Here is a 20589-nt window from a genome sequence, read left to right on the forward strand (position 1 = left end):
GTATAAGACCTCTCTGTAGATACTTCTCCAAAAAGGCCTTATTCCACCATGTTTTAGTCCGCTTGTGAACCAGTGACCTGAGATTATTTTTGATAGCAGGTATATTACCCCGGGTGTCGGGATCTCCCACTGTGGGATCATCTTTAAAGACCAAGTCTAGTTTGGTCAACCAGGATCTTTCCCTGGCCTTGAAGTCCATGCTGGTGGACCTCCCAGAATCTGCAAAGAAAACAGAGCTTAAAGTACTATACCTATGTGGAGAGCACCAAAAGGGCAGCGCCAGCCAAACCCAAATCCCAAAAGGTTAAACATTGATGAGATAAATATCTGTTATATACATATAAGATGTTTAAGGGGACAAAGAAAGTGATGTCTACTTACCTGCATATTCTGATAGTAGCTCAATACATTCACCAGAATGAGGACCAACATCGACCACTCCATGATCTTTGTTGTCATTTTACTGATCTGTGAAAAAATATCAAAATTAATACATTAAAAATTGCACAAAACAAGAACTTTCCAGCCGGGCCGAGGTTTTGCTGCATTCATGTTTATTGTATACTCCATGTGACTGACGGCGATGCCAAAATGGACCTGACCCATTGTCATGTGACACCATATCCATTACATTGCGGGCGTCACGATCACCATGGTGCCTAGAATAAGCACAAAGATTATAGGTCCAATTGTTTTCCTATAGAACGGCTTCTAGGGGCGCAAATAAAATATGTACATAGCTTTACACATTGATCTCCAGCGCACAGGTGGGTGTATACGGATACCCTACTTCCAATGACTGGTAATTTATTATATAGGAAAATAACGTTTAATAAGTGTCTTATAGAATTTACTACATATTTATGTGAGATAAATGTTAATATAATACATATATAGCAAGGACAGTACCGCTTGCTTTCTTATTCAGTATGTTCCTGCAAGAAGCTGAACAATGTTACCAGATGGCGCTGTGTTACACCAGCATGTCGCCATCTGACGGGCAAGATCAGAAAATGAAGGGAAATGATCACCTCAGGATCTGATGTTTCCTACATGTGAACCTAAAGACAAGGACAATTGGATTCCATTCAAATATTATTTAAGAAAGGATACAGAAAACCACTAAGGTCACGGCCATTATACAGGACGCCAGTCTGAAATGGCTGATGACTCTTCGGCTTTCGGGCACTTTGTAGACGAGTATGGACTGCCAAAGGTTGTAAAGGCTGGCAAACCCGAATGCAATGAAAGCGCAAATCCGGTGAGTCATTGGATAACGGTAGGTCTAGAAAACAAGCAGACAGAGGTTACAGCAGATCTTATGGAACTAATCACTAATTTACCCTCAGAACTTCCCAATAAATCCTAAATAACGTGTTCTGATATAATAACCACAGAGACATAATGGATATAGAGGTTGGTCTCTTGTTTGTGACTCCTTTCTATTAGACACATCTATTACATGGTCGTCCATTCATTGGAATAAGCCATGTAATACCACTTTATGATGTGGCCACCCGGTGATAACCGCTGATCATGATCACCAGGGGTTCAGCTGATTGCCAGCGGGTCCCTATTTAGTGAAGATGGGACAACCCCATCAATGTAAAACATTTTTTAACTTACCGAAAATGTAGCCATCACGGCTGTCCCGACGCATGATGACCATCCAATTGCCATGAGGATCTTTTAAACCAAGGTCTGACGATCCCGAAAGGCTTCAGCATGGAACATAATGAACTTATAATGTAGAAACGTCAGACCCAGAGCTGAAAAAGAGAAAATAAGCCAAATAAATCCTGTACCGTGCAAAACGTGTAAAACAACCTAATAACATCTATGACGCGCGGACCAAGCGCTAAACCCAAAAAGAAACCTACAATAATGGACGAGAACATTTATCTGCATCGTCTGATCCGGACAATTATTATCAATTGAAATGAACAAAACGTTATTTATTTTTTAGAAAAATCTGATTACTGCTGCATGAAGAGACTATTATAATCACTTCCGTGATTGTTACTTACAGGCAATGGCCATTCCTATGAATCCCATTCTAAACAGGATATTTTCTGCAAAGAATTTTCCCATTTCACTGCAAAACAAAAAAGAAAACGCTCAATGTTAAATAATATGGAAAAATTGTCAGAATTGTTTCATCTTAATAATCAGCAGTCTGATAATCTACAGAACTGAGGGGATGATGTACATCAGTGGGGGGGCATGGTTGTTGATAACAGTCAGTGTGTAGCTAGCAGAGAGCCAGGCCGCACACCAAAAGGCCAAGAAGATGGAGAAGAATCCCAATCCATTGAACCCCATAATAGTGAAAAGTCGCCAATAAATTAGCAAATCACACTCTGTGTCAATTCACGGAAAGAAAGACCGGGTTGCACTTCCCTGCAGTCCCTGGCGCTCTACCTATGTGTTTCACCGTCATCTAGACAAGATCCTCATAGAACCGCGCGCTGTGATATCTACAACAGAATAAAATAATCAAAATAATCAAAACAGGATGAACAAAAAAATTCACTGAAACAATCAACAAAATAACATTTATTTCCTTAACAACATGCCACATACATGTACATGGCAGTCGTTAAGGGGAAGTATGGAGCGAGATCACGGGCTGGGGTCGCTCCATACTTAGCGGGTAATGGCTGTGTAATATAGCCAACACCGCACTGCAACGGACAGAATCAAATATCACTTTGATTATGCCAATTTAACCACTTAGAGGCCACAGTCAATCACGACCACAGCATCTAACACATTAGAATGAGAGGGGCGACCCCCTCCGACGTGCCATTGTCCCCACACGATGCTATCGCGGGATGCCGATGGTTATAATGGCAGCCTGGGGGCCTAATGAAGGGTCTGCCATCTTTGTTCTCCGGCAGGGCTTTATAGGTGGCTGTAAGAATCACAATATACTGCAATACTTTACTATTGCAGTAGATCGTGTGAGCGATCCAATGATCGCTGGTTCAAGTCCACTAGGGGGACTACTAAACAGAATTGAAAAAAAGTTAAATTCCCTCTTCCCATTTTTTCCCTAAAGTAATGTTAAACAAAATATAAATTAGCATAACTGATATCGCCACATTTGCAAAAGTCCGAACTATTACAATCTGATGTTATCTAACCCACTGAACACAGTAAAAAAAAATAAAAAAATGTTTAAAGCACCCAAATTGCTGTTTTTTGGTCACGTTAGCTCCCCAAAAAATAGAATAAAAACTGACCAAAAAGTCGCATGTACTCCAAAATGGTAACAATAAAAGCTCGCCTCGTAAAAAATAAGCCCTCACATCGCTCAATCTACAGAAACATAAAAAAGTTATGGCTCTCAGATTTTGGCGACGCAAAACTAAGTGGTAAAACATGAAAAAATGATAAATTCGGTATCGCTGTAATCATATTCATCCGTAGAATAAAGTGAACATGTAGTTATTACCAGACGATAGACGCTGTAAAAACGAAAGCAAGGAAGGGGAGTGATAAACGAAAATGAAAAAAAAACGTGTCATTAAGGAGTCAAATCAAGAGAGGGAGTGGGGGAAAGACGCCAAGCTGCAGGGGCCAAAGAGGAGGACGAAGGGCATTACTATCTTATAGGGAGCTCTATAGCCCCCTACCATGTGATCACTGGCCAATCTCTGTAGATCATGATGAAGTGATGCCACCCCCCATTTATTTATTCTTAAAGTGACCCCGCCAGTCAAAGCTCCCAACCGTATGCCCCTGGGGAGCTGAAAAGCTCTATACAGTGATCTGCATGTACTATAATTATTAACCCCTTGATGTTGCAACTAATTTTGTCCTTTCAGCTGCAATTATTTTTTTTCGCTTTTGTCTCCCTTCATTGTGACCATGAGCATTTAAAGAAGCACTCCACTTTATTTATTTATTTTTTTTGCACCCTCCATTTGTGCATTGGTGTGTCAGTGGGGAGCTGGGTGTAGAAATACTTACCGATCCCTGGATCCTGTCGTTTTTCGAGTCCAGGGCCGCGCACGTGATCTTCATTCTGACCTGGTCTGGAATCACTGCTGTTCAGAAAACCTGAAGTCAATGCATTCCTATGGAGCCTCGTTCTGGCCTCGTCCTGGTCTTGCTGGCTTCCATAGGAATGCATTGAGAGCCTGAGTTCCGGTTTATTCAAAAGCACCGTGACTCCAGACAAGTCAGAGGGAAGATCAGGTGAGCGGCCTTGGACCCGAAAAATACAAAATGCGGGGATCGGTAAGTATTTTGCACACAGCACCCCACTGAAACACCAATGTACAAATGGAGGGTGCAATAAAAAAAAATAAGTGGAGTCCTCCAATAATCTATCTTTATTTTTATTGCTTTTTTAAGTTTTTTTATGCCCTTCATCATTCACCATAAATAAGGTGTTATTGTTCGAGTCTGTAAACTGTTATTGGGGTCAGTAGCTGTCACTATTATTGGGGTCAGTAGATGTCACTATTATTGGGGTCAGTAGCTGTCACTATTATTGGGGTCAGTAGCTGTCACTATTATCGGGGTCAGTAGCTGTCACTATTATTGGGGTCAGTAGCTGTCACTATTATTGGGGTCAGTAACTGTCACTATTATTGGGGTCAGTAGCTGTCACTATTATTGAGGTCAGTAGCTGTCACTATTATTGGGGTCAGTAGCTGTCACTATTATTGGGGTCAGTAGCTGTCACTCATATTGGGGTCAGTAGCTGTCACTATTATTGGGGTCAGTAGCTGTCACTATTATTGGGGTCAGTAGCTGTCACTATTATTGGGGTCAGTAGATGTCACTATTATTGGGGTCAGTAGCTGTCACTATTATTGGGGTCAGTAGCTGTCACTATTATTGGGGTCAGTAGCTGTCAATATTATTGGGGTCAGTAGCTGTCACTATTATTGGGGTCAGTAGCTGTCACTATTATTGGGGTCAGTAGCTGTCACTATTATTGGGGGGTAGTAGCTGTCACTATTTTTGGAGTCAGTAGTTGTCACTATTATTGGGGTCAGTAGCTGTCACTGTTATTGGGGTCAGTAGCTGTCACTATTATTGGGGTCAGTAGCTGTCACTATTATTGGGGTCAGTAGCTGTCACTATTATTAGGCTCAGTAGCTGTCACTATTTTTGGGGTCAGTAGGTGTCACTATTATTGGGGTCAGTGGCTGTCACTATTATTAGGCTCAGTAGCTGTCACTATTATTGGGGTCAGTAGGTGTCACTATTATGAACTGTTCTAAACTGATAAATAGTGAGGGGAGTGCGATCCATATGTACTAGGAACTGGGAGTAATGGAAACGAATGAGTAAATACTCAGAAAGTAAACGCATGGCGCAGACCGCGCCCTGGGTGGCACGCAGGTGAATCCAAACACCGTGGCCAAATACGTCAGTCTTAGATCTTCGTACCCGTAAGATCCCGTACCCGTAATCGAGCAGCCTCAGCGGTTATGATAACATCCGTGTGCTGTAAGCCACCCTGCTTTTTTTTTGAAGGAGGTAATAATTCACTGATTCTAAAGGCTTAAAGGCATGGTGTCGCCCCAAAAACATGTTTTTTTTTTAAAATTTAAACATTTAGTGTGTGGGTGATTAAACATTGTTCAAATTTTTTTTATTTTTTTCGCGAGTCAGGAAATATTATAAATTTTTTCAAATTTATAATACTACCCATTTTTGGTCACTAGATGGAGCTGTTTGGAGCTAGTCCCCTAAAATTGCAGCATTGCAACATTGGGTTAAAAGCTCTCGCTCTAGTGAGCTCTCAGCATCCCCCCCTCCTTTATCCTGGCTAGTGCCGGGATAAACGAGGGGTTTGAAAGGTTTAACCTCCTACACTGTGTGTCGCCATTTTTTGAGGTAACCCACAGTGTAGTAGGTTTACATACAGTAGTAAACACACACAAACACTAACATACATTGAAATCTCTTACCTGCTCCTGCCGCCGCGGCTCCCTCCGGCCCGTCCGCTCCCTTTGCTGCCGCTGTTCCATGTGCACAAGTCCGGAAGCCGCGACCGGAAGTAGTAATATTACTGTCCGGCCGCGACTTACGGTCCACAGGAAAATGGCGCCGGACGGCGCCAATTTCGAATAGGACTGTGTGGGAGCGGCGCATGCGCAGTTCCCACACAGACGCCGTACACGGCAGTCAATGGGACGGGAGCCGTTCACAGTCCCTATGGGACTGTGGCTGCCGTGTTCCATGTCTGTGTGTGTCGTTAATCGACACACACAGAAATGGAACAAAAAATGGCAGCCCCCATAGGGAAAAAAAAGTGTAAAAATAAGAAACAGTAAAACACAAACACACAAATGAAAATAAACGTTTATATTAAGGCACTAACATCTTTAACATATAAAAAAATTATTTGTGATGACACTGTTCCTTTAAAGAAGGCAAGGCTGAAACTGAGGGCCAATAAAGTCTCGTATGGAGATGAGCACATTTTTGGACTTGCCATTACAAAACGGCAAAGCAAGGGATAGGAAATTGGCCGTCGTGATTCCTGACGAATATGACACTTTTTCCAGTCTGGGTAATTAAAAAGCATTTGGTGACACCCCCCCCCCCCCCCAACCCAGTGACTTAAAATAAAAAGCAATACCAGATAAACGTCTCTGTGCGGCTGTGCCAGATATGTTTAAAGCCCTCAAGGATAGAACATATTCAATTGTTACCTCTAAACATAACTTATCCGAAGAAGAAATATTGCGACCTTTCACGACCTGTAATCACTCCAACCACGCCTTAGCGTTTCTCTGCCACGTAGCAGGCGCTACTGATGAACTGACGAGAGACATCAGTTGAGGTCCACCAACTCCCATAAATGATTTGGGCATGAGATGCGGACCCTCTCCGTATTGGGCAGCAAAGCCTGGAATTCGTGCCAGCGAAAACGTGAGAGAGAAAAAGCAACAACATTATTAAGACCAGGAACATGTTTTGATCTAAAATAAATGTTATGTTGTAGACAGCGCAAAACTAAGTCACGTAATAAAGATATAACAGATAGTGAAGAACAAGACAGACTGTTAATACCGGCAACCACACTGGCGTTGTCGGACTAGAAACAAATATGTCGATTTTTGAACATTGGTCCCCAGATTTCGACTGCCACAATGATTGGAAAAAGTTCCAGCAAAGTAAGATTCCGACAAAGGCCGGCGGCATGCCACGCTGCAGGCCAGGATGATACACCAAGCAGGGCAAACAACTGCTCCAAAACCGCAGGAGCCCGAAGTATCTGTGTATAATGATAATTCTGCATTGTTGCCTTCTCCTGACCTGAAACATGTATGTTTGGAAAGATATACTTGGAAAGTATATAGTATATATACTTGGATATAAAGATATAGTTGGAAAGAAAACTACCCCATATGGTAAGGTCCGCTTTTAAGGGTTTGGTGAGACGAATCCGATGCCCAGCTAATTTAACTCCTCGAGTAGCCAATGATAAGCGGACAAAATCCTTCCCATTGGAATGACACGGCAAGCAAAGACCAAAAGACCCAGTAGTGACTTTTACTACTCCACAAAATCCTTCAATCAAGCTAAAAAGTTTCTTAATCTTTCTTCAGGTAACCTGAAAACCATTTCTATGGTGTCAATTTCAATGCCGAGGAAGGACAACCTTGTTATTGGACCTTCGGTTTCTTCTGCAGAAAGAGGGACGCCAAAACGAGATATGAAGAATTGAAATGTTTTTAGCATGTGATGGCCGGTATCCTCATCTGCTGGGGCGACAAATAAGAAATCGTCTGAATAATGAATTGCTGACCGTGAACCAGTCTCATATCTTACCACCCATTACAGAAATGAGCTAAACATCTCGAAATAGTGACATGATATTGTCAAAAATATTTTAATTATCTTTATATGTGTGAACATATATTGCTTTTGTGAAGGTGATTAGAATATGTTTAAAAAGATAACATTTTACATGGACTCCATCTTGTATGGTAGGCATCCATTTTGGATCATTGGAATCTATCTTTTGGCCTGAAGGAGCCATCTTGAGGTTAATAAGTAAAAAGTAAATATCAGCAGATGTCCTGAAGCAATTCTATGTTGTGTTCTTGAATTGAATGTTTTATTACTCTTTTAACCCCTTAAGGACACGGCCAATTTTGGCCTTGAGGACAGAGCAATTTTTTTTACATTTCCCTCTTTGCATCCCGACGCTCATAACGCTTTTATTTTTTGTACGACGTAGTTGTATGAGACTTTGTTTTTTGCGGGACGAGTTGTACTTTATGTACGTACCATTTTTTGGTACAAATACATTATCGTTTAATTTCTATAAATTTTTAATTAGATTAAAATGCAGAAAAAAAGCAGTTGCGCAGCAGTTTTAATATTTATTTTTTTACACCATACACCGATCATAATAAATAATGGTATACATTTGTAGTACAGGTTGTTACGGTCGTGGCGATACCAAATATGTCTATATTATTTCATGTTTTGGGACTTATATTTTAAAAAGTTGATTTATTATAAAAAATTTGTATTTCTGTGTATTTTATTAACTTTTTATTTATTTATTTACCATTATTATTTTTTTACATTCATTTAACTTTTTTTTTTAATCCCATAAAGGGATTTATCATTTTGATTTTTATTTTGTAACTGTAATGTACTGGCATAGATCTATATGCCAATACATTAGCCTGTTACTGATCGTACACAGGCAGTTGTTAGGGCATACCTCAGTATGCCCTAACAACAGGAAATATGTTCAGACAGCCCTGGGGTCCTTCACTGGACCCTGGGCTGTCTGGCCATATGAGTTGTGGGCTTTGATCGTGTCACAGTTATTTTCTGTGACGCGATCAATGTGCAGTCCCCTCTCCTTGAACGCCGCGATCAGCTGTCATCGCGGCGTTCAAAGGGTTAACAGCGGAGAGAAGATGTTTCTCTTCTCTCCGCTGTCAGAGCGGGGCCGTGGCTGTGTATTACAGCCGTTGCCCCGCTCTCGATCGCGCGCACAGACGCGCGCAGGGACGGCTGTCACACAGGACGAGTATGCTCGTCCTAATGCGCGAAGTGCTCGCCGCTCAGGACGAGCATACTCGTCCTGTGTCGGCAACCAGTTAAGGAGCAGATCAAATAGCCTTGGCCGAATGGACAATGACTGTTTACCATCTCTCAGCCTTGGAAGAAGCCCTCTGTTTAATTAATTTAAACTTATCTGCAGTCTCCATTCTCTAGTGAGATAGGAAGTAGAGACAAATTAACTTGTGTATCTGAAATGTGTGTCCTTCCCATGGGACAAGGTTCAGGCCACCTGGGGCTTGGAGGGTGAAGTATTATTATAATGCATTGAAATAATTCTTATTGGCTGAATCAGAGTCATTATCATATTGTAGATGATTGGCTGAAACCAAAGCCTACACCTTTCCTGTCATTATACCATATGTGGAGTTTTGGGATATTACCATATATAGAATGTTTATGTTTGCAAGTATGAGGTCACCACCTACTCTCATTTTCCTATAAATAAAGATGGATCCGCCCCCTAGGGCAGAGATCGTTTGAACACTGAAGCTGCGTGTCCTGGTCTCTCCGGCCGGCCTCTCTCAGATCCACCATTGAGAGAGCATTCATTAATTAATTTGGAGCTCATAGACAAATGCAGATAATGTCCAACGTTAATGGACATACTAAATTCTGCAGCGACAATATGGAACAGACCATGGGCAACAAAGTATCAAAATAATAGTGATCCTCATAGAAACAGCCTAATAGGTGATATCAATCTGGGTGTACTGTCAGCAAGCTACAAGCTGATTCTATATCTGATTTCAGCGCTCCCTGACCAGCGCAACTGCACGATCAAAGGAAACGTAAGAGACCGAGGAATCCTCCAACGAAATCCCATAGTTTACCGAAAGACCTTTAGGAAATGAAAGATAGTGTATAAGGCGGAACTTACCGACTTCCTTCTTTGGGACCACTCCCAACAGAGAAACCCGAAGGTTAGGGACGAAAGGACCCTCGATTCTATCTAAAGATACTTATTTTGCCAACTTCTCCCTTAAGACCTCCGGCTGCTCCCTAACCGATTTCAAGTTGTCCACAAATAAAGAATGGCTGCTTAGGTTAAATGGGATAAAGAAACCAAAACGTAACTGTGCTGCCGCTGCTCTGTCAGGATACTTATCTAGCCAAGGCCCCATCGTGGTTTCGCTCACTGGGGTCCTTTCCGTCACATTGAGCATTTTGCTTTGAAGGTGTCTCATGTGTTGGGCGGGAACCACGAGATGCTGTGTGTGGACCTCCACATGCGGAGCACCAATGCTTATATTTGCATAATCCTGCAAATTTACAATGGCCTTCATTGAATAACCAGCATGCACCAGGCCTGCGGACGGCCACTGACCCTTGAGGAAAAGGAGCTGATGAGCCACCATGTGGAACCGCCATGTGACTTATAAGCACTATAAATGCTATCCATGTAAATGAAAAGTTCCGAACAGCGTTCAGGGTGGTGCTGACCCATGACACAACCCATAACGGAAAAGGCCGGTATGCAATTATTCATGGTTTTGGCTACCCTGGGTTTTCGATCCTATGGTAAAATTTGGTCGATACATTCCGTGTTTATTTGTAAAAAACACCAAAATTTTGAGAAAATGTGTAAAAATGTAAATGTATCTGCTTATAAGACAGATAGCAACACCACACAAAATAGTTACTAGTTAACTTCCCCCATATGTCTACATTAGATTGGCATCGTATTTTGAACATCCTTTTCTTTTTCTAGGACGTTACAAGGCTTAGAACTTTAGCAGCAATTCCTCACAATTTCAAGAAAATGTCAAAAGGCTATTTTTTAGGGACCAGTTCAGTTCTAAAGTGACTTTGAGGGGCCCATATATCAGAAAACCCCATAAAACTCCCCATTATCAAAACCTAAACCCTCAAAGTATTAAAAATAGATTATAGGAAGGTTTCTAAACCCTGTAGGTGCTTCACAGGAATTACAGCAAAGTGGAGGTGAAATTTACAAATGTAATTTTTTTTGCAGAAAATCAGTTTTAATCCATTTTTTTCTGTAACACAGAAATTTTTACCAGAGAAACGCAACTGAATATTTATTGCCCAGATTCTGAAGTTGTTGGACTGAAGCACAGGCCTCAGAAGCAAAGGAGGACTTAGTCGATTTTGGGGCCTTCTTTTTCTTAGAATATATTTTAGGCACCATGTCAGGTTTGAAGAGGTCTTGTGGTGCCAAAACAGTAGAAACCCCCCAAAAGTGACCCCATTTTGGAAACTACCGAAGGGAAAGAGCGCCATTTGAGTTTTGGAGTTCAAATTTAGCTTGAATGGTTTGCAGAGGCCATGTCGCATTTGCAAAGCCCCTGAGGGGAGAAAACAGTGGAAACCCCCAAAAGTGACTTCATTTAGGAAACTACACCCCTCAAGGAACTTAACTAAGGGTATAGTTAGCATTTTGACCCCACAGGATTTTTGTAGAAATTTTTGGAAGTAGGCTGTGAAAATTAAAATCTACATTTTTTTACGATTAAATTTAGCTAAGCCTAAAAAATTTTCATTTCCACAAGGACTAAAGGAGAAAAGGCACCCCAACATTTATAAAGAAAATCCTCTTGAGCACAGCAATACCCCATATGTGGTTATAAACTACTATTTGGACACACGGCAGGGATTAGAAGGGAAGGAGCTCTATTTAGCATTCAGATTTTGCTAGATTGGTTTGCGGCACCCTGTCACATTTTGAAAGCCCCCGAGGGCCCAAAACAGTGGAAACACCTTTATGCACAGACCCGTTTTTTCAGGGGGGAGGTTTTGCACTGATAAGTGGTGACCCTTCTTATGCCACTTTTGCTACACACTCTGCACCTCTTTTGGTATCTCCCCTTCTTTGCAGTTTGGGGAACGATGCCGGTAAAGTGTTGCCCTGGTACAATACGGGCGCCCTCACTTTCAGCAGATGTGTTTGGGCCCTCCCCAACCTGATTTTCAAACACAAGCACCTTGATAATCTCCTCCTGAAAATTAAGGAATGACTCTGTCCGGCCTGCACATTTGCATAGCACGTAAGTGTGATACAATGCCATCTGTACTAATGGAACGGCCACCTTTTTGTACCACACCCTTGTCTTCCGCATTGCACTATACGGCTTCAGCACTTGATCTGAGAGATCAACCCCTCCCAAGTACTTATTATATATAGCCCACGATGCAATCTGGCTTGTGGGTCACCGTGGTGGCACCTCGTACAGGGACAGGGGTTCTGCCGTTTCCATGTATTGTGGTCAAGAGAAGGACATCCCGCTTGTCCTTATACTTGACGAACAACACTTTCTCGCTGCATAATGCACCCCTTTTGACATGTTGCCCAATCAGAGGTTTAGAGAGGCCTCTCTGGTTATTGCGCACCGTGCCGCAGGCTGCAGTATTTCTGGTGGAGAGGCATTTAAATAGTGGGATGCTGATGTAGAAGTTATTCACGTAATGTTGGAGCTCCAAGAGGGGGGGGGGATTCTGGGGTTCAATCCTGAAGTCCTTCCCTTCATAAACCCAAAACCTGAGCTGCTCTAGCTCAGTTTGTACATTTTTATCCCATACCTTGCCCTCTTACTGGGTAGGTATTGGCGGAATTTTAGCCTACCCATAAAATGTACTAGGGACCAATATTTTTCAGGTAATCCAGGATCTGTCAGCATGCATCTGATCATTTCCATCAGAGTTCTGTTCTTCCTTTCTGCTGCCCCCATTTGTCCCTATAAATCTGCCGTTCCAATTATCTGCACGTGGATCAGAGATTGTGGTTTTGACCTTTTGTTTAGTCCCTTTTGGAAATGGTTTCTGCTGTTCTGCTTTCCATATTGTACAGTCCTTCTTTAGGTGTCCCTGTTTGTTGCACCTGAAACATTCTCTTCTTTCCTTCTTTTGATATTTTGTCTCTGTAGCTTTAACCCCTTCCCGCCGCAGCCACTTTTGGACTAAATGACTATTCCCGTACTCTGCAGGTGTATGTATATTGCTGTTCATATGTCATTATCTTGATTGTATTCACATTTATTTTTTGGTATATGCCTATCTGTGCAAAAGTTTTATACTTATTGCCTGCTTGAAAACTACTTAGACACTTTAGCATTTTTGGGGGATCATTTTTCCGGATTACTATTTGGTTGTCCTGCTGCGCTAGTGTTCTGATTCCATCTTTGATTTTGCGAGGGTTACGCTATTTTAATATGTTCTATGTTGTCTGCTTGCATTTGTCTATTTGAGTTTAATAAAGGATTTTTTGTATTTCTTCAATTATTTGGTCGTGACTGTTCTTTTCTTTTTTGGTCTAAGTTATTAGTCACTAGGACCACTGATATATTTGGGTTTATTGCTCAGTTGGCTAAACATTTCCCATATGTCTACTTTATGTTTGCATCATTTTTTAAACATCCCTTTATTTTTCTGGGACATTACAAGGCTTATAAATTTAGCAGCAATTTCTCACATTTTCAAGAATATGTCAAAAGCCTATTTTTTTAGGGAACAGAACGGATCTGAAGTGGCTTTGAGGGCCTTATATATTATGAACCCCTACAAATCACCCCATTTTAAAAACTGCACCCCTTAAAGTATTCAAAACAGTATTTAGAAAGTTTCTTAACCCTTTATGCGTTTCACAGGAATTAAAGCAATGTGGAAGGGAAATTTGCAAATTCCATTTTCTTTGGGCAGAGATGCCATTTTAATAGATTTATCATGTAAAACTGAAGGTTTTTACCAGAGAAACACAACGGAATATTTATTGCCCTGATTCTGCAGTTTTTAGAAACATCCCACATGTGGCCCTAGTGGGGTACTGGACTGAAACACCGGACTCAGCAGAAAAGGAGCACCCAGTGGATTTTAGGGCCTTCCTTTTCTTAAATTATATTTCAGGCACCATGTCAGGTTAGAAGAGGTCTTGTGGTGCCAAAACAAAGGAAACACCCCAAAAAAGACCCCATTTTGGAAACTACACCCATTGAGGAATTCATCTAGGGGTGTAGTGAGCATTTTGACCATTTTGACCACACAGGTTTTTGCAGAATTTATTAGAATTGGGATGTGAAAATAAAAAAATTGACATTTTTTTTTGAGAAAAGTTGTAGTTCTAGCCCAAAAGTTTGCATTTTCACAAGGACTAGAGGAGAAAAGTACCTCAACGTTTGTAAAGCATTCTCTCCAGGGTAAGGCTATGGCTCTAAAGGGAGGGAGCGCCATTTAGTATGTGGAGTGGAGATTTTACAAGATTCGTTTTTTGGCACCATGTTGCATTGAGCTATAGTATCAGTACAGTGGAACCCCAAAAAACTTACCCCATTTTGGAAACTACATCCCTCAAGGAATTCATCTAGAAGGTAGTGAGCATTTTGACCCCACAAGTGTTTTGCAAAAATTAGTACACAATAGATGTTGCAGATTGAATATTGCCCTTTTCCACAGATATGCCACTTCAGTGCCCAATGTGTTGTGCCCAGCTTGTACCATCGTAGACGAACACCCCATAAATATTTAAGCAGGTTCTCCAGAATACAGTAATACCCCATATGTGGTCATAAATTGCCGTTTGGGCACACTGCCAGGCTCAGTTGGACCACCATTTGGCTTTTGAAGCACAGATTTTGCTTGGTTTTACTGTTATTTCAATTTATAATGTGGGGACATATGTAAGCTGGGCGGAGTACATCAGGGTATATGTAAGCTGTGCGGAGTACATCAGGGTATATGTAAGCTGGGCGGAGTACATCAGGGTATATGTAAGCTGTGAGGAGTACATCAGAGTATATGTAAGCTGTGCGGAGTACATCAGGATATATGTAATCTGTGAGGAGTACATCAGAGTATATGTAAGCTGGGCGGAGAACATCAGGGTATATGTAAGCTGGGCGGAGTATATCAGAGTATATGTAAGCTGGGTGGAGTACATCAGGGTATATGTAAGCTGGGTGGAGTACATCAGGGTATATGTAATCTGTGCGGAGTACATCAGGGTATATGTAAGCTGGGTGGAGTACATCAGGGTATATGTAATATGTGCGGAGTACATCAGGGTATATTTAAACTGTGCGGAGTACATCAGGGTATATGTAAGCTGGGTGGAGTACATCAGGATATATGTAAGCTGGGAGGAGTACATCAGGGTATATGTAAGCTGTGCAGAGTACATCAGGGTATATGTAAGATGTGTGGAGTACATCAGGGTATATGTAAGCTGGGTGGAGTACATCAGGGTATATGTAAGGCAATTTTTTGTTGGTGTAACATGTACACTCAGGTTGGAATATTTTGATTATCTGATACCATCTTCCAATAAATTCTTAATCTTTCTACAGGTGTTATGGATACCTATGGTCCATTCGTCCAGTTCTATAGTGGAGGTTGTCTATGATGTTCAACTTTGGAAATTGTGGGCTTGTTCCCCCTTTCTCCTGTTGGTTATTACCACATGCGGGCCCTCTGTATGCATGGGAGTGTTACCTTATGTATACGCATTTATATACTTGTTTTTCTTTTCTATATATGGATTTGGCGTCTCGGTATGTCTTCAGCTTTCTCAAGGGGTAGGTATTGGTACTTTTATGCGTACCGGCTCTATTTTTATTCTTATATATGCCTATTGGTATATTCAGTTATATATTGGTATGTCTGTATTTCTGCACGATATCATATCTATTTCATGTATATACTATATTTCTTTGTGTACCGACCTTATTTATATTTTTAGTATTACATGGAACTATGGGTGCACTAATTCATATATTTACATGCTCATGTTTATGCCCTATAGCATATTATATATATATTGAATATGCACAAATTCACTTGTTTTATGTTTTATGAAACAAATTCATTATGACATCATATTTACACATGTGCACTTTATTCCACAAAATATTTATTATTGGATATGTAATGATGTAGTATATTTTTTTTACACATATGGATTTTAGGTCAATCCATGTTTATTGTTGGATATATTATTATGTATTAGACCATCTACATTGATGGATTTCAGGTTACTACATATTTATTATTTCATATATTGTTTTTATATCTGTACACAGATAAGTATATTTTTTCTCCTTTTATATAACACATTTTACAACGATCTGTATTTTGACACTTTCATATAGGTCCCTATTTTTGTCGACTTATACAGCACATTATACAATGATCCACATAAAAAATGTGTGTAAGACTTGTGTATGAGTAACAGCGGTTTTATGTTTTTCAGGTGCCGTCCTCATCTCTTCTCACATATTTTATTTCTTTTGTATTTTTCTCTTTTTATCACTGTCACGAGCACGCGTGTTCACTCACCTGTATTCACTCTCTGTCTATTATCCTCACTTTATTTATTTATTCTTTTATTTTCAATACTTATGCATACACGAATATATATCTTTACCATTATGGTTTTTTATTGTAAATGAAAGTGAATTTTTAAAGTGTATGGTACTCTTTATATTGATATATATATATGCGTGTAAAGTATAGATTCTTATATTTGTGTTGGTGTATGCACATATATGTATTTATGTATATTCATATGTGATGTTTATGCGCGTGCTATAGGCGTCTAGAAAGTATGTATGAACTGCCTTGGGATATACCCTGGTATTCGGGATTATTTTAAACTTTGCCAGCTGTGTTTCATCGCTGAGACATGGTCTCTACTCCTTCGGGGTGAACTGTCTCAGCGATGTATACGGCATCCCTAGCTTGCATACGTCTATTGTCCCTTGTTTGGGCTTCTGGCATATTTGCCAGGCTCTAAGATGGCCACTGACCTCTCCCTACATAACAAGTATGGCCACGCCAGTCCCTCCCTTTAGTTCTTTTGTGGCGCGCACGCGCAGTGCGTACTCCGATGCGGCTGATGTCTATGGGCATGACTTCCGGCGCTCGGATGAACGCCGGTGCGCATGCGCAACGGAGGCATAATGGCGTCCGCAAACACGAGTGCAGCTCCTTTCATCTGTCCACATCTCTGATCTCTGCAGCATGGTAGGTGTAACCTTGCCTGTGATTATAATGCCCATATGCTGTGCACACTTTGTGTCTATTGGACATTGACATAATCCCCTCCCTTTGTATCTCATACTTAAAGTGACCATTATCCCAGTAGTCAATACCCCTTGAGAAAGCTGACGGCGAAACGCGCGTCGGGGGCGGTCAGTGTGGAGTTATCTTGTGTGAGATCCATCATGCAATCCACGGGTTTGTGCAGTCTTCTTAATTTATGAAGTAGGGCAATTTTTGGGTGCAATTGTGCAGTCGTAGCCGTGTATTTTCACACGTATGCACAATGTTGTGCTCTTTGGTTAGGTGCATAGTATATCTATAGCCTCTTCAGCAGTTTAACAAATTGACTCATTACACATCCTCTTTGGATGTAGACCTCTGCACTTTACCACATCACAGGATGTTTATATTGTGTTAGCTTATAACTTGGATTATTTACGCAGTTCCTCCACACTCTCCTTTTTAAATTGTGTGCAATACTGTTTTTATCTCTTCATGGCCAATGTGTTATTTGCATTTCAATAAAGTTTGTTTTATACTGTCATGGTACATAATTTGTGCTATGTGTCGCTCATTTTTTGGATTTACTAGTAGTCTTCACAGTCTGGTATAGGTATTGACATATGTAAGCTGGGCGGAGAACATCAGGGTATATGTAAGCTGTGCGGAGTAAATCAGGGTAAATGTAAGCTGTGCGGAATACATCAGGGTATATGTAAGCTGGGCGGAGTACATCAGGGTATATGTAAACTGTGCGGAGTACATCAGGGTATATGTAAGCTGTGCGGAGTACATCAGGGTATATGTAAACTGGGCGGAGTACATCAGGGTATATGTAAGCTGGGTGGAGTACATCAGGGTATATGTAAACTGTGCGGAGTACATCAGGGTATATGTAAGCTGGGCAAAGTACATCAGGGTATATGTAAGCTGTGCGGAGTACATCAGGGTATATGTAAGCTGGGCAAAGTACATCAGGGTATATGTAAACTGTGCGGAGTACATCAGGGTATATGTAAGCTGGGTGGAGTACATCAGGGTATATGTAAACTGTGCGGAGTACATCAGGGTATATGTAAACTGGGCGGAGTACATCAGGGTATATGTAAACTGTGCGGAGTACATCAGGGTATATGTAAGCTGTGCGGAGTACATCAGGATATATGTAAGCTGTGCGGAGTACATCAGGGTATATGTAAGCTGTGCGGAGTACATCAGGGTATATTTAAGCTGGGCGGAGTACATCAGGGTATATGTAAACTGTGCGGAGTACATCAGGGTATATGTAAACTGTGCGGAGTACATCAGGGTATATGTAAACTGTGCGGAGTACATCAGGGTATATGTAAAACTGTGCGGAGTACATCAAGGTATATGTAAACAGTGCGGAGTACATCAGGGTATATGTAAGCTGGGCGGAGTACATCAGGGTATATGTAAACTGGGCGGAGTACATCAGGGTATATGTAAACTGGGCGGAGTACATCAGGGTATATGTAAACTGTGCGGAGTACATCAGGGTACATGTAAACTGTGCGGAGTACATCAGGGTATATGTAAACTGTGCGGAGTACATCAGGGTATATGTAAGCTGTGCGGAGTACATCAGGGTATATGTAAACTGGGTGGAGTACATCAGGGTATATGTAAGCTGGGTGGAGTACATCAGGGTATATGTAAGCTGTGAGGAATACATCAGGGTATATGTAACCTGGGCGGAGTACATCAGGGTATAAATAAGCTGTGAGGGGTACATCAGGGTATATGTAAGCTGGGCGGAGTACATCAAGGTATATGTAAGCTGGGCGGAGTACATCAGGGTATATGTAATCTGGGCGGAGTACATCAGGGTATATGTAAGCTGTGCGGAGTACATCAGGGTATATGTAAGCTGGGCGGAGTACCTCAGGGTATATGTAAGCTGTGAGGAGTACATCAGGGTATATGTAAGCTGTGAGGAGTACATCAGGGTATATGTAAACTGGGTGGAGTACATCAGGGTATATGCAAGCTGTGCGGAGTACATCAGGGTATATGTAAGCTGTGCGGAGTACATCAGGGTATATGTAAACTGTGTGGAGTACATCAGGGTATATGTAAGCTGGGCGGAGTACATCAGGGTATATGTAAGCTGTGCGGAGTACATCAGGGTATATGTAAGCTGTGAGGAGTACATCAGGGTATATGTAAACTGTGTGGAGTACATCAGGGTATATGTAAGCTGGGCGGAGTACATCAGGGTATATGTAAGCTGTGAGGAGTACATCAGGGTATATGTAAGCTGTGAAGAGTACATCAGGGTATATGTAAGCTGTGCGGAGTACATCAGGGTATATGTAATCTGGGCGGAGTACATCAGGATATATGTAAACTGTGAGCAGTAAATCAGGGTATATGTAAGCTGTGAGGAGTACATCAGGGTATATGTAAGCTGTGCGGGGTACATCAGGGTATATGTAAGCTGTGCGGAGTACATCAGGGTATATGTAAGCTGGGCGGAGTACATCAGGGTATATGTAAGCTGTACGGAGTACATCAGGGTATATGTAATCTGGGCGGAGTACATCAGGATATATGTAAACTGTGAGCAGTACATCAGGGTATATGTAAGCTGTGAGGAGTACATCAGGGTATATGTAAGCTGTGCGGGGTACATCAGGGTATATGTAAGCTGTGCGGAGTACATCAGGGTATATGTAAGCTGGGCGGAGTACATCAGGGTATATGTAATCTGGGCGGAGTACATCAGGGTATATGTAAGCTGGGCAGAACATCAGGGTATATGTAAGCTGGGCAGTACATCAGGGTATATGTAAGCTGGGCAGTACATCAGGGTATATGTAAGCTGGGTGGAGTACATCAGGGTATATGTAAGCTGGGTGGAGTACATCAGGGTATATGTAAACTGGGCGGAGTACATCAGGGTATATGTAAACTGTGAGGAGTACATCAGGGTATATGTAAGCTGGGTGGAGTACATAAGGGTATATGTAAGCTGGGTGGAGTACATCAGGGTATATGTAAGCTGGGTGGAGTACATCAGGGTATATGTAAGCTGGGCGGAGTACATCAGGGTATAATAGGATGATGTAATAATGGGGTGAATATCCATGGATTGGTGGGGTCACTTCATGCACAGGCCGGGATTATTGGGGATTATACAGAATATCTGCGCTCCAGTATCGCCTTATATGTGACTTCTTCATTAGTCCTATAAGCCGCACAAGGCCCTAAAGTTTCCTCATCTCCGCTGCATCTACGGGGTCACCTGTGGGGTCCAGTAAATGATGATGTGGGGTAATTAGTGAAAAACGACTGGACCTAAAATATGAGTCTGGGCCGTCATTCAGCGTGATTGCGTTGTGAGAGTCATAACGTGTTATTTTCCGGTGACGGCGCTGTGCGAGGGATCGGTTGTTGGGGAACGAGCTGTCATTTTTATTGGTTCCATTTTGGGGTAAATACAATTTTTTTTATCGCTATTTATTATATTTTTTGGGAGATGAGGAAACCAAAAAACAGCAATTCTAGCGCGGTTTTGTT

The 20589-nt window shown here is 41.5% G+C and overlaps 1 pseudogene; it reads left to right on the forward strand.

Moving 5' to 3' along the window:
* Positions 1-6840: 6840 nt before the first annotated feature.
* Positions 6841-20589, forward strand: part of LOC142697968 (phospholipase DDHD1 pseudogene) — a 30833-nt pseudogene continuing 17084 nt past the window's right edge.

Source organism: Rhinoderma darwinii (assembly GCF_050947455.1).
Source record: "Rhinoderma darwinii isolate aRhiDar2 chromosome 10 unlocalized genomic scaffold, aRhiDar2.hap1 SUPER_10_unloc_9, whole genome shotgun sequence".
NCBI classification, from domain to species: Eukaryota; Metazoa; Chordata; class Amphibia; order Anura; family Rhinodermatidae; genus Rhinoderma; species Rhinoderma darwinii.